This window comes from Felis catus, chromosome B2 (genome assembly GCF_018350175.1).
Source record: "Felis catus isolate Fca126 chromosome B2, F.catus_Fca126_mat1.0, whole genome shotgun sequence".
NCBI lineage: Eukaryota > Metazoa > Chordata > Mammalia > Carnivora > Felidae > Felis > Felis catus.
In genome coordinates, this window is record NC_058372.1 from 70,490,197 (window position 1) to 70,506,073 (window position 15,877).

General features: G+C 34.4%; 1 long non-coding RNA gene across 3 annotated transcripts in view; it reads right to left on the bottom strand.

Annotated features, from left to right (window-relative positions):
- Positions 1-15,877, bottom strand: part of LOC109499749 — a 273,969-nt gene that overhangs the window by 87,015 nt on the left and 171,077 nt on the right. For 2 of the 3 annotated variants that reach the window (XR_006597931.1, XR_006597936.1), the window contains one exon: positions 11,646-12,817. The exons of the other annotated variant lie outside the window; for it this stretch is intronic. This is a non-coding gene — a long non-coding RNA (uncharacterized LOC109499749). Of the gene's footprint in view, positions 1-11,645; positions 12,818-15,877 lie in introns of those variants that run through there. 3 annotated transcript variants of the gene reach the window in all.

Consider the following 15,877-nt stretch of genomic DNA (forward strand, 5'->3'; position numbering starts at 1 on the left):
TTTAAAATATTAAGTAATAAATGCTCATATCATATTGTACAATGTAATGGGCAAAGTCATGGGTCCATGACTGGTGGGAATATTCCATTCCACAAATACAATTTCATCTGCCTTGGCAATCCTACATTGTGGCTATATTAGTACTGGAAGAAAAACATCTCCAAACATATGTTTTACTACCATGTCAATTACAGCATCATAGAATGCTATTGGCATTGCAAATAATTGTCAAATAATGTGTGTTTGCATAGTTTGATTGAGCAGTCTAACTAAGATTGAATATTTAATTACTTTCTTTTATGTGTAACATTAAAAAACATTCATACATAATTTTATAACCTAAATCTAGAAAAGAAATATGAGAAACAGAACAGATTAAGATTCACATACTTAAAAACAAATATCACACGTATACGTATAGATAAATCTTTCCTCTACCAGCTAATTACATTAAATAAATTTTGACTATCAGGAATGATTAGGAATAAAAGCCTACATAGAAAAATCAATAATACTATATGTATTCAAGTACTCACTAAATTTTACGATCATGTGTGTGAAGCATTTATTTATTGTTTTATCTATTCAGTGAGGCAAATTATAAATGGTTTTTGGTTAGACTACTATGTCACCAAATTAAATAGAGATTTATGTTTGAGGAGTCATATTTCCATTTCGATTCAAAAAAATCTTTGTGAATACATTTCTCCAGCATTATACATTCAGTTGTTCACTATTGGAGACCTTATTTCTAAACCAGCAAATAGAATAAAAGAAAAGCTTCAGGCATCTTGAATTAATTTTTTTTTAATTTTTAAAATTTTTTTTAAATTTATTTTTGAGAGAGAGAGAGAGACAGAGCATGAGTTGGAGAAGGGCAGATAGAGAAGGAGACACAGAATCCAAAGCAGACAGAGCCTGACACAGGGTTTGAACCACAAGATCATGACCTGAGCCGAAGTCGGATGCTTAACTGACTAAGCCACCAGGTGCCCATAAATTGTGGCATAAATTTCCCAAAAAATGTAACATATTTTATAGGAAAAGTATGTGTTTTATCCCACTGAAATTATTTTCTTAAAATTTTTAATTAATCATGAAAAGATTTCCAGAGTTTTACTTTAAAAATAAAATGGAAAAAAACATGGAATAGGATACACCCAGTATCTAGAAAGAAAACAGAATTATAATATAACATTTTCCCACATAATGCCCTTAAAATTGTGATGTTTGCTTGATATTGCCACTACCAGAGACAAAGTATACAAATTTTCTATTCTTAAATTTTCTCTCTACTTTTAAAAATAAAATCCATCTGGCCTCCTTAGGGAACCAGACTCCTACCCATCCCCTAATATTTTTATCCAATTAAACACATATTTAATGAGATTATACAGTGTTATAGACATCTGGCCTCAGACTGTAATATATATTTCAAATTTCAAAGAAATAGAGGAAGTTATGTAATGTATAATCAAAACTCACTGACTCATAAGCAGATTTTTTTTACTAGGTACCACCCTAACTCAGTGGAAGTCATTGTTCTCTTGTCAACTAAATCCTGATGAAACCATCTTCTTACAAAGAGGTAGTCTTTGTAAGTCTTCTTACAAGCAGGTAGTCTGGAGAGTGGGATGACCGAAGAGATCTTACCTCCTCACCCCACCCACCCACCCCCCACATACACACCAAAATGCAAGTTTCTTCTGTTCTGGGAAGAGAATCTATCCTATTTGCTTTTGTTAAAAAAGAAAAACAAAAACAAAAACAAAAAAAAAACCCTACTTCTTTCTTGAAAATATAAAATGTAAGTAATTTCCACTCATTCCTGGCCTCTAAGGAGGTAAGTATACATAAGGGACTGTGATATTAAGATTAAACTGTGTTCACCAAGGCTATACCAATTGATTACCAATTTTCAAAATCTTAGAACACAGTAAAATAAAGGTTAAGAATAAAATACTCCTACACCAAACATATAGCATCTCGTTGGTGATTCAACAGTATCTTACTATACTTGAGGTTCAAGGTTATTAATATCATTTTTTCATGGCATACCACAGTAGAAATACTAAGTACGTATCAGGCTGAATCTGCAATAGACTCCATAAAATATCCTGGAAGTTCGATTTTTAAATATATCTCTTAAGCCATCTGATTTATTTCACAGTTGTTTCTAACTTAATGAAAGAAAAGTGACACAATTTGGAGCTATTCTAGGTCTCAAATTCAACATAAATGGGAATATTTTGAAGTGGAAAGCATAAAATCAATTATCACACTTAGAAAGTTATAAGACATATGTTGTTCAATATTGTCATGGTGATTGGTATGGTCTCTACAATTGCCTGCCTGGGAACAATCCTCATGCCTGATTTACTAAGGACAAGACCTTGGGCAGAGCTTTTCTCTTCTCAGTGTTTCAGTTTTCTTATCTATAAGGTATGGATAATAACACCTACCTCATAAAGTAGTTGTGAATATTAAAATAATTGATGTGACCCTTGATTTCCCATTTTTCTCATCCCTTGTGCACTTGATCATGAGGTCCTATTTGTCTTCCTCTGAACAAACCCCAAGCCTTTCCACTTCTCTCATTCTTCTCCATGTCTCCTCTCATTAAGACCACCGTCATTTTACAGATGTAAAATTAATCTCCCTGTATCTCCACTTTTCCACTTCCAATTTATTCTCCAAAGTGATTATTTTAGAAGATTTAACCAAATTACATCCTCCCCCTTTAAAAATATTTTAATAGGTTCTTATTGCTCCTTAAGAAAAAACTGTAATTTCTTTTTTTAACTTAAATCCAAGTTATCTAACATATAGTATAATAATGATTTCAGGAATAGAATTTAGTGATTCATCACTAACATATAACACCCAGTGCTCATCCCAACAAGTGCCCTCCTATTAAGGAGGGCATTGCCCATTTAACTCATCCCCCCACCCAACACCCTGCCAGCAACCCTGTTTGTTCTCTGTCTTTAAGAGGCTCTTATGGTTTGTCTTCTCCTCTATTATCTTACTGTTGCTGCCCTTCACCTATGTTTATCTGTTCTGTTTCTTAAACTCCACATATAAGTGAAATCATATATTTGTCTTTCTCTGACTGACTTATTTTGCATAGCATAATACACTCTAGCTCCATCCACATTGTTGCAAATGGCAAGATTTCATTCTTTTTGACTGCTGAAAAATATTCTATTGGATATATACACCACATCTTCTCTATCCATTTATCAGTTGATAGACATTTAGGCTCTTTCCATACTTTGGCTATTGTCCATGGTGCTGCTATAAACAAGGTGCATGTGCCCCTTCAAATCAGCACTCCTGTGTCCTTTGGATACATACCTAGTAGTGAAATTCCTGGGTCATAGGGTAGTTCTATTTTAAAAGTTTGAGGAATCTCCATGCTGTTTTCCAGGTGGCTGCACCAGTTTGCATTCCCACCAGCAACGCAAAAGGGTTCCTCTTTCTCTACATACTCACCAACATATGTTGTTGCCTGAGTTGCTAATTTTAGCCATTCTGACAGGTGTGAGGTGGTATCTCATTGTGGTTTTGACTTGTATTTCCCTGATGATGAGTGATGTTGAACATCATTTCATGTGTCGGTTGGCCATCTGGATGACTTCTTTGGAAAAGTGTCTATGCATGTCTTTTGCCCATTTCTTCACTGGATTATTTTTTTGGGGGGTGTTGAGCCTGAAGAGTTTTTATAGATTTTGGATGCTATCCCTTTATCTGACATGTCATTTGCAAATATCTTCTCCCATTCTGTCGGTTGCCTTTTAGTTTTGCTGATTGTTTCCCAAAAAAAGCCTGGACTTTCTAACAGGCAGAACATTGTCCAGCATAATTTATTTCCTCCACATCCACCAATGCCATCTCCCTACAAGTCTGCCCTTCATTTATTCCCCATCCTCTTGTCATTCCTCAAACCTGGCAGGTCCTTCCCCATTGCAGCGTCATGGGATATACTCTTCTCCAGGACTGATCCCTCCCACCAGCCCTCCACACGAACATCTCCTTTTTATTCCTGAAGTGTCTTTTAAATACAGCATCTCTTTTTACATGTCTTCAGTTACCATTCTATTTAAAGTGGCCACCGTATGTTACTCACTATCCCATTACCTTTAACACCAATTATCACTAATATTGAATTATCTTATTTATTTGTTGTCATCTGGCTAGTTTCCTCAACCTCTCAGAGATAAGACACCTTCTTCATTCTTCTACCCTCTGTGCTTGGCACAGAGTAGGTGCTTAACAAATAAGATGTGAATAAAGAAAAATTTTACCAGTATTTGTGACACTTGTAAATGCTCAATAAGTAGTAGCTTCTGTCTTGAGAACAACTTTTTTTACGGCAATTATGTAAGTTACCATGTAAAAGAGTAAATATAAATAACTTGAGAGGATTGCTTTGTCATTCAAAAACTCACCAACTCAATGAATAAACACTGTGATTGTGGATAGCACTCAAATGGATTTTATCATTCAATAATATACTTTGAAATCCTGGGAAAAAAAGGCTTAGTTCAATAGAGATATTATTTAGTTTTATCTTTGAAAACTGCAGAAATAATTGTATCTGCTACAATTAGATACAATCTTTTTGGCTTCTTCATGGCTATGTACCTAAGCCCATGGGTAAGCTCCTCATGGACAGGCACAATACACCAGTTCTCACAAGCACACACACACACACACACACACACACACACACACACACATAAGTTAACATGCAGCTGAGCAGATGGTAGGTGTTCAAATATTTGTTGGTTGAATTGAATTTGATAGAAACATGAGACAATGCCACAGAGAAAGGAGATGGAAGATTTATTACTGAGAACCACACAAATACTTGCATACTTGCACAATAGCTTGGACCAAGGTTTTTCTGATTACTCAGTGACTCTAACCAACTGGACAGAATTAGTTTATTGACTGAATCACAAACAATTAGTTGTTAACTAAACATCAAACTTGTAGAAATGAGTATCCAGAAAAATTCCCCAGGTTACCCAACGTCTGTAATGGTCCCTCTACATGAGATCTTTCAAAATTCAGGAAACAGGTACTTTAATATAATGTGAGGTGATAGAAATGCTCTTGGATGGGAAGGAAAAATGAAAATAACAGGAAATGAAAATGTGCCTAGACTTGATTGGAGCAAAAGGGAGATATATTGTCATAGTACAGAAAAAAGAAAAATAATGAAGAGAGGTTGTACCTGATAGAAACAAAATCAAGTGACTAGATAGGGAATTTGAGGTAAAACACAATTTCATTTATAGAAAACATGAAGAGTTCAGAGAAAAGCAGACTTAGAAGGCACAAAAAAAAAGTTTTGGGAAGCTTTCATCATACTTCAGTATTCAAAATATCCTATTTAACCCTATTTAATATAATAAAAAAGAATATGCTTCAGTTTCAAAATTAAGTCTTTGATTTTTAAGATGTTGGTAAACTTTGCTCAAAAAAATTTACATTTCAAAAAAGAGATCTAGATAAATGGCAATTCAGAGATCTAACAGATGAACTAAAATGTGCATTTTAAATGCAAAAGCTTTCATCGATACCTTAAGATCTCTGTGCTTTATCAGAAATTTTATAGAATAAAATATCCTATCTACACAGCATGTATAGAACTGAACAGTTTCTAATATTCCTGCAGTTTTCAAAGATCAAATCCAAATAATATCTCCATTGATTAAATCTTTCTTCTCAGGATCAAAGTATATTATTGCTTGATAAAATTCATTTGTTACATTTTCTCAGGTGACAATAGATGTTATGTCTATTTTGTAGAATAGGAAATTGAGCAGATTTTGTGAAATTTCTCTAAGTTAAAGCAATGAATCAAATCAAAGAAAACAGTTATGATCTCAGACCTGAACCCTGATCACAGGTCTTTTCTCTCTTATTGTCAATAACTAAAATTAATATAAAATTGAGCCACTCATTAAATTTTACCTACTCCTTGTATGTGGTACTATACAATAGGTTCAATTAAGTGAAAATTTTAAAATTAAAAGTTAAATTATATATTTTATCATTAACTCCAAATAATTTTGTTCATTGGAAAACGTAGCCTTTGGGCCTTTCTAGAATAAAATACATGAAAATGGACACATGTATTTGGGGGAAAAAATTTAAGACTGACTCTCCTCATTCTTCTTAAAACTCATATACTTGGGCTCCTGGCAGAAGTATCTGAAACTCAAAGATTACTGATTTTAAACTCTCATGAATCTGCAAGTGCATACTCAGCCTCTCTGGCACATTAGACATTACAAAAAGATTTTCTGAGAAGCTTGTTAAACGTCTAAGCATCTAAGTGGTTCTGATCCAAGTAATCTATTTTGAAAATATTTGATCTAGGAGTTAACAATGCACTCATAAAAAAACAACAAAAATGTATAACACAGGAACAACACATAGCTATCAATGCACGATAGATGTTGCTACATAGTGAATTGTGTGGTCAATAGAGTGTATAGTCACGGTCAATACTTGCTCCACAGGGTTGAAGTTCTCCAATTTACTTAATTAAATGATTCTCCCTATTTGCTTTCTTCTCGTTGAAGTTTAAGGAACCAGGCATCTAAAAGAATGAAATGTGTGCCTTCCTACTTCCCATAAATAAATAAATAAATAAATAAATAAATAAATACCTAGAGAAGTATTCTTCTGACTAAAACTGAACTAAATCCTACAAGTGATCAATCCAAGTCTGCTTCTGATCTTGAAATTTATAAACAGTTAGGAAAACCTCTCTTACACTCTTCCTTCAAGGTCTGGACCAAAGGCTATACTCCTTTACTTATAATTCCCCAATAAGTAGTTTCCTGGTGCTTTCAACTTTAAATTCAAACTCCTCAGAATGGTATACAAAGTTTTCATGGTATAATCTCTACCTCCCTTTCCAGATTCCTATTGGACCACTACATCACCCTGACACTGACACTAACTCCAGCCAAAGTAAGAGGTTTTGAGATTTTAAAACAAGGAAATATGTTGGTTAACTTAAGAAAAGCCTTATATTGGCACCTGGGTGGCTCAGTCAGTTAAGCCTCTGACTCTTGATTTCAGTTTAGGTCATGATCTCAGAGTTGGGTTTGTGAGATTCAGCCCCATGTGGGGCTCTACACTAACAGCACAGTGACAACTTAGGATACTCTCTCTCTCTCTCTCTCTCTCTCTCTCTCTGCCCCTCCCCTGCTCACATGCTCTCTCTCTCTCCCTCTCTCAAAATAAATAAATAAACTTTTTCTTAAAAGCCCCACAGTGTAATGGGCTTTACAATTGGTTGATAAAGTGATTCTCTGATAAGGTAAAGAACTTGTGGTCTCTCCATCTCTAGGCTCTATCAAGTATTAGATTCATCCTAAGACTGGTTCTCCTGAAGTTGCATAATGTTGTCCAATAGCAAAGGAGGCTAAATGCATCTTTCTATTCATGCAGCAGGAGACAAAAGGAAGCTTCTCACAGTTTCTTTAAAGATTAAGAAACTTCTTTCTCAGAATTTCCCAGCAAGTCCCTCTTTGGGTCAATTGGTCCAGATTACTGTAAACATATCCATCTCTGAACCAGATACGAGCTAGTAAAATCCATGTTCTCTGACAGTGCCATGCAAATCACATTCTTTTGCTTTCACCTTGAATTTTTGCCCCTCAAAATGCTTGGCCAGATCTTACTCATCTTTTAATACTCATTTCAAATGTCACCTCTTTTTAAAAGAGTTTCCTCATCATCTTACCCCCTCCTTAAACTGATTGAGTTGCCTCCTTTGTACTCCCAAACACCCCATAAAACCTCATTGTAGTTTATTTTCTTGTCTAAATTCCTAACAGCATGGACCATGCATTGTTCATCTCTATAATCACAACACTTAGCTCAGTGACTATTAGTAACTAGTACTTATAGTAGGTAACTAAAAAAATATTAAATTAATTAGTGGGAAATAAATGAAAACCTCATCACCATGAAAAACTCTCCCTAAGTAAAACCAAGAGCTACCCTGTAGTTATCCCTAACATTCCTGTCATTCAAGGAGAGTCAGGTAGTGACACTAGCCAGGAAGTGTCTTGAGAGCAAGAGGGTTAACACTGGTTATATACTCAATAAATTTGAATAAATGCACACATATATAAGAAAGAAAGAAAGAAAGAAAGAAAGAAAGAAAGAAAGAAAGAAAGAAAGAAAGAAAGAAAGAAAGAAAGAAAGAAAGAAAGGAAAAAAAGAAAAACTGAATGAATGACACATAAATGTTATAAAGTTCCTAGGAAACAGAAATACAATTCTCTGACAAGTCATCCTCTGGGGAGGAATCAAGTCATAGTTCTAATCTGAATGACCACATTTTGTAAACAGAAAACTGATAGTTTCTCTTCTCTGGGAGGAAATATCCTACCTCACTCATCTAAACCTCATTTCACAAACTGAGTTGCCCTCATTGGTTTTACCAGTCTCTTAACTTAATGGTTTTCTTGCTCTGTTTTTCAGAAACATGATTTCCTAGAATAGGAGCTGCATTAGGGTAGCAATGGGGCCAAGAGTCTGACCAAACAGCCAAGGATTCCAATTTCTCCTCCTGTTTTTATTAGATATGCTCTGATTTTTATCCATTGTTTTATATTAAAGCTCTTTAAGATTTTATTCTAATTTTTAAACCATTAATTAAAACACTAATCAAAATGGCTAGCATTTATTAATTGCTCATGTTATATCAGGTTAAATGTTTACCGTGGATTATTATGGCTTATAAAAACCCTATAAAATGTGTACTATTACTATTCCCATTTTTATAGACTTGGAATATGAACTTAAATGAACACTCTAATGGTGAAATTATAACTTAATAAAATTTTGTGGAGATTAATTTGATAACATACATTCAAAACTTAAGATGTTTATGTCCTTTGAAAATATTAACTCATTATCTTTAAGTTATATGGGCAGCAATATGGACCAATAAGACCAAGGTATTTTGTTGATAATTATGGCCTGCAATGGTTATTTTCATTCTATATAACTTATAGACAATCATTCTTCCTCAGAAAAAAATATGCAAGATTAGGTCATACGTTCATCAAGGTACAGATGTGCATATTTTAAGTATCTAGTGCTCCTGGGACTTCAGCTTCCCATTACAAGCTTCTTGGCTCAAGTTTGCATGAAAGTCCAATTATTGCACAAAGCTGAAAAGTGTTATAAAAAAATAAGAGCTATAATCCTGAAAAGAGAGAGAGTATTGGGATTGGACTAAAGACAATAGGTAAGATAGTACAAAATAGATCTTGCAGCTACCAAAATACATTAGAGTCCAGCATTGAAATAGTAAGCCTTTATTGGAACATTTAGAAATTTAAATTATACAGAGGTGAGCTATCTCAATAAGAATTTGCCTGTAAGCTTAAAAATGTGCTCAACCCCCATAGTAGTAAAGAACTATGAATTAAAAGCAAGATGTCATGTGTTGATTATTCAGTTATCAAATATTAAAAAGAATGATAGAAGTCATTGTTCAAAAGCAATAAATTAGAGAAATGGACATTTAATTAATATAAGGCACAACTGAGTATAAGTGCACGTAAACTTTGAGGGGGCGGATTTTGACACAGTTTATCAAACACTTTTTATTAAATATTTTTGCATCCCCCTCCATCCTAAGAAATAATCAATGAGGCGCACAAAGTTAAAAGAATATATATCTTGGGGTGCCTGGGTTGCTCAGTCAGTTGAGTGTCCAACTTTGGCTCAGGTCATGATCTCATGGTTCCTGCAATTGAGCCCCACGTCAGGCTCTGTGCTGACAGCCCAGAGCCTGGAGCCTGCTTCGGATTCTGTGTCTCCCTCTCTCTCTGTCCCTCCTGTGCTCGTGCTCTCTCTCTCTCTCTCTCTCTCTCTCTCTCTCCCTCTCTCTCAAAAATAAATAAATGTTAAATTTTTTAAAATTTATAAATAAAAAGAATACATATCTCAGTATTATTTATAATGCTGGAAAACTTTAAGCAACTTCAACATCCAAATACAGCAGATTGATTAAATAAATTATGCTACATTCAATAGTGAAATGCTATTATCCAGTCAATAAAATTTAATGACAAGGAAAATGCTAAAAATACTTAGCAAGTGTTTTAAAAAAGCAGTCTTTAAAATAGTATTTACCATATGAACTCATTTGCATTTTGAGAAAAAATAAAGAGACTGAAATGTTGCATGGAAAACTCTGATTAATAGAATTTAAAAGATCTCCTGTATTTTTGAAGTTTTTTTAATAAGCATATACTGAAATTATGCCCTAATAATTTGGAAAATAACTGAACAGAACTAATTCAGGGCTTACTGAGATAGGAGAACAAAAAGGGGATGACCACAGCTAAACAAAGAAGTGGGGTAGGAAAGGACATACTTACACATTTGGGGAGCAATGCATTGAAGAGAAAAGGGATAGAAATGAATAAATAGCCCTCATTTCTTGCATTTTGGACCAAAACAACTCTACCATACGTTGGTGTCTTCAACTGACAGATTTAGGACAAACCAAAATACATGTACTGAACGCTATGAGGCAGGTTTGCAACTTTGGAATCCTTCCAGGTGCCGAGATTGTCTCTTCCTGAGAGAAGCAGTCATTAAAATGAAGACCTACTACCAGTGGAGTATGAAGTTTTCAGAAAACACCGTCCTCTGCACTGTTGAATCACTTCAAATTAGCTAATACCCTGCTAATATCCTTAATAAGCCTACTTCTTTAGCCTAGAATCCTAAGGATGACCTTGTCTGTGGTGAGAAAGAGGGAGAAGTGAAGAAAATCTTTCCTATGGCTCCCATTGAGAATTATGGATGTCTGATTCAGTTAAAAGTAAATAAATTCCTCAGAGTGCAGAGCAATCTGCTTCTGATATCAAACTTCAAGGCTTCAAGCAAAGTACTTGATGGTGTCCCCATCATAATAAGAAATGTTATCAATGGGGCGCCTGGGTGGCTCAGTCAGTTGGGTGTCTGACTTCGGCTCAGGTCGTGATCTCACAGTTCCTGAGTTCGAGCCCTGCCTCGGGCTCTGTGCTGACAGTTCAGAACCTGGAGCCTGTGTCGGATTCTGTGTCTCCCTCTCTCTCTGCCCCTCCCCCACTCTAGCTCTGTCTCTGTCTCTCTCAGAAATGAATAAACATTAAAAATTTTTTAATAATAAAAAATGTTATCAATAAAAAAATATTTTTTCAATGTTTTTTGTTAACTATTTTAAAGTAAGAATTTTTTTGTTGTTATTAACTGGGTAAACATTCATCTAGCACCTAGCACACAGCTTAGATCATAGGAAGCATGCAATACATGTCTACTGAATGGATAAACATTTCTTTTCACTTTAGATTCCTAAGGAATCTTTGGATTCACTCAATCCTAAGGATCTCTAGAAGTCACTGAATCCTAACAAGTAACTTACCGGGGTGCTTGGGTGGCTCAGTCAGCTAAGCTTCCAACTCTTCATTTCAGCTCAGGTTATGGTCTCACAGGTCGTGGAATCGAGCCCCGCATTGGGCTCTGCGCTGACAGTGTGGGGCCTGTTTGGCATTCTCTCTCTCCCTCTCACTCTGCCTCTCTCCCATTTGCTCTCTCTCTCTCTCTCTCTCTCTCTCTCAAAATAAATAAACATTAAAAAAATTTTTTTTAATTTTAAAATAACTTGTAATCACTAGTCATAAAACATTTAGATGACTTTAAAAACATTACCTTTTAAGTTTTTTTGCCAATATTCCTATTAAGTATTTTTAATGTCTTCATTTCATTGTATGTATTTCTCTCCTTGTGTTATGAGGTTTAGAAAAAAATAAGTACACGGGACTATCTTTATCTTACACTGGCAACATTTATCCTTCACCTATCTTCTTATAAAGTAGAAGGATGGTAGGTCTTTCAGCTTCAATAGAAGAGTCTCAATTTGCACATCTGTCCCCATCTTCACTTTGAGAAATAGTATTAACTGATACACTTAAGGTTAACATGCATATTTAGTTTTTTTATTTTTTTTTACTAGAACATGCAGAACATATTATACTGCATGGTGAAAATTTAAATATGGTATATTCTGAGAAATCCTGCCAAATTCCAGTCCCTTCTTTATGTTCTCAGTGTTCTTCACAATCTTTAGTAATTTCATTAAACTATGGTCTTCTTTAATTTTGTCTTACTTATTTCCTGATATTAAAAGGGTATTAACATAAGTTATAAGCTCAACAGAGTTTTTTTTTCCCTTTCCTATTTTGAATGTGTCAAGTTTCTATCAATCTCATTGAGTTTGATCTCCATTCAAAAGTTGACAAGGCTAGATTAAATAACACTATCAAGTCATGTCAATTTTATTGGCTCATAGGAAAATAGAGTTGGAAGGAGCCTTAAAGGATACCAATGACTGTCCCCCAAACAGGAATTTCCTCTTCAGCTTTTCTATGAATGATCATCAAGAGTCTATTTAAACATGAGCAGTCATGAGGAACTTTATATGGTGGACATTGTGATATGCTTCCAGACATCATTCAGTGGATGACTTGTTGCCCAGCTGCCAGGGTGCTAAGAGTAAACAGGCTTCTCCACAGATAGCCTCGGCTACATAGAGCTACCTTGACCAGCGCCATGCCCATTTCAGGATGCCCACAGTCAATGATAAATGTAGGAGTAAGAAGGCCCAACTGAAAATGTACCTTCTTTAAAAAAAATACAAAACACAGTAATTTTACCTACTGGTAATCATGATCAAAATGATGTCCAGACAGTTGAGTGGTCCATCTGGAACTGCCTCATCCTTGAGAGAAAATTCAGGGTGATAAGGAAGCAATCTGAAAACACTTCTCATATCATTCTCTACTTGCCTCTATCTTGAAATAAATATATATTTTTTTAAAAAACACAAAATAAAACTCTTCTGTGTGATAATTTTATGTAAGATTTCTTCTCTCTAAAATATGCTGAGAGCTGGGTGGTTGTCAGTAAAGCATCTGACTTTGACTCAGGTCATGATCTCACGGTCTGTGAGTTCGAGCCCCATGTCAGGCTCTGTGTTGAAAGCTCAGAGCCTGGCTTGGATTCTGTGTCTCCCTTTCTCTCTGCCTCTCCCCCATTCATGTTCTGTCTCTTTCTTTCTCAAAAATAAGCATTGAAGATTTTTTTTAAATAAAATAAAATATACCTTAAATCTTCCCTTCTAAATACACACATTTTCCCTCCAAATTAAACATTTTTTTCTAAATTTATAGATCTAAGTTTAAAATCTAATGACACACTTACTAGCCATGTGGTTCTTGGCAAGTTTTTAAAACTCTGAGTCCCTATTTTCTAATCCTAAAAATGTAAAAATACATCCTACAAAGTGTATTTTGAGAAATAAACTATCACATGTAAACTGACACAGTGGTTAAGAGCACTGGAGTCAGATGTCTGCATTTTAAGTCTAATAAAGTTACTTAACCTTGCAAGATATCATTTTTCCCATACATAGATTGGAGATAATAATAGCACTTCCTTTATAGCTATAGCTATAAATTTTATATTTATATAAATGAAATAATCCACATAAATAATTTAGTATAATGATTGCTTAACTATTATTAGCTCCTATTATTTTTTAAGAACCTGGAATACAACAGACACTCAATAGTTGTTGGTGCTATCACTCTCCTCTCTATTCCCAACCTCTATATCTTTTATATTTAACTATTCTCTATGGAACGTCCTTTAACTATCCTGTTCTTATCAATAATGATGGGTAAGGGACACATATCTCTGTGGGGTTTTTTTGGCAAAGAACCCTAATTAAAAACCTCTTTGATGCTTTAGTCCAATTTTTTAGGATCTTTCTGAGGATTTTTTTTGAAAACTTCATCCAGTTTAACACCGTTAACTAGTGCTAAATGAGACCCAAGATAGATGGACAAATAAATGTAGGCAATTTTTTACATAGGCAGCACATGTAATATTTTATTTAGCATAACCCTGAACTATCTCTTTCTACCCAAAGGGTAAGTATTCTTGAATAAATATAATTTTTAAAGAATATAAGCATATTAGTACATACTTTAATGATTCTCAAACAGCATGGATGGGATTTAGGAAGGGGAAAGAAGTCCTTGTGATCCAACATAATCTTTCATGGCTCATCAGAGCTTTCACTATGTCATTTTCTTTAATTCATACTGATTACAGTTGCTTTTTTTTTTCTTAATGAACTACTCTTACACAAAATTCTATGACCAGTCATGTACTTTTTTAAAAATATGCCTTGTTTTCAAGGCATAAGTTTACACAAAGACAGTTATTTAGTGTTAGTACTTTTCTCTAATTCCAATCTGACCCAAACACTAACTCTGCTATTAGTCATAAATGTTCTCATTATTCTTGGCAGATCACCAGGCACTATAAAAATAAGTTAATTAATTATCAAATCTTATTAAATTCCACTTTAATTCAATAATGTTTTGACTTCACAAATTTCCTTCAAAACTAAGAAAGATGATTCTGAATTAAAATAAAATTTATCAGGGCACCTGGATGGCTCAGTTGGTCAAGTGTCTGAGTCTGGATTTCAGCTCAGGTCATGATCTCACAGTTCATAAAATTGAGCCCTGCATCAGGCTCCATGCTGACAGCACAGAGCCTGCTTGGGATTCTCTGTCTCCTTCTCTCTATGCCTCTCCTTCTATCTATCTATCCCAAAATAAATAAACATTTAAAAAAATAAAAATTTTCTAAATTTCATATTAAAAAAATAAAAATAAATCAAAATAAAAATGCCATTCTTTCTCCACAAAACTGAAATAAAATAAATAAAAATTTTCATTTTCCCATGATGCTAAAATGCTTCAAATATTCTTGGGCTAAATGATAGCACATTAGTTTTAGAGTAACAAGTACCCCCGACAAATTCCATTATGCTAAGACTAATTAAAATTCTAACTTAGGGTAAAGTCAAATCAATCTATTCAGAAATAGAGGCATCTATTGTTACTTAGCATGGCATGATGGAGATAGATTAATCAAACCAACATCTATACATGCATAGACTCTTTAAATAACCCTAACTTCTAGATGCCTCATTTCCCATTTTATCAATAAGGAACAATATTTTCCCTCCTGACAAATCTGCAAGTTTCTTTTGAAAAGGAACCATTCCCATCAACTTTGAAATTAAAATTCCTCAACTAACAGAACTACAAAAGATAAATCTCCTACTATGTATTGGTAACTTGGAAGTCAATGAAATTCACTGTTTCTTGACCTTAGGAAAAGCACTTTAAATAGGAAGGAAATATAAATAGGGAACTGCAAGGAGAAGTAAGTCCACTATTATATTTGGAGACTTCAACATCTTTCTTTCAGTAGGAATAATTCAAATGGAATGCAGAACACAACAAAAAATCTAGCTGTATTTATTACAAATGTATAAAACAACCTCACTGAAAGGGGTGAGGGAAAAGGTACTGCCTGGGTAACTCTGGAAATGAATGGAATCTATAAAACTAGAACCAAAAGGAACTGCACATAAGAATTGTACTCTAATTGACAAAGCTGTTGCTCTGGATGTACAGATTAACAATTCAGACTGCTATACATGAACACTGGAATTGAACAATTAGAAAAGTGGATGGCAGTGGGTGGGAGCCAGGTTTCTCACTATTGGAGTTGAAATTCACAGACAAGTAAATGTAAGAGGCTGCAATGGTCCACATAATAATGTATTAGAATTGGAGCCATCAATAAGAAATTTTACTGGTTACATATAGAAGTATGTATGTATGTTGTGTGCGTATTGTGTGTGTGTACATGGGTTAGAATATACACATACATTCTATACTCTTTCAGTTGAAGG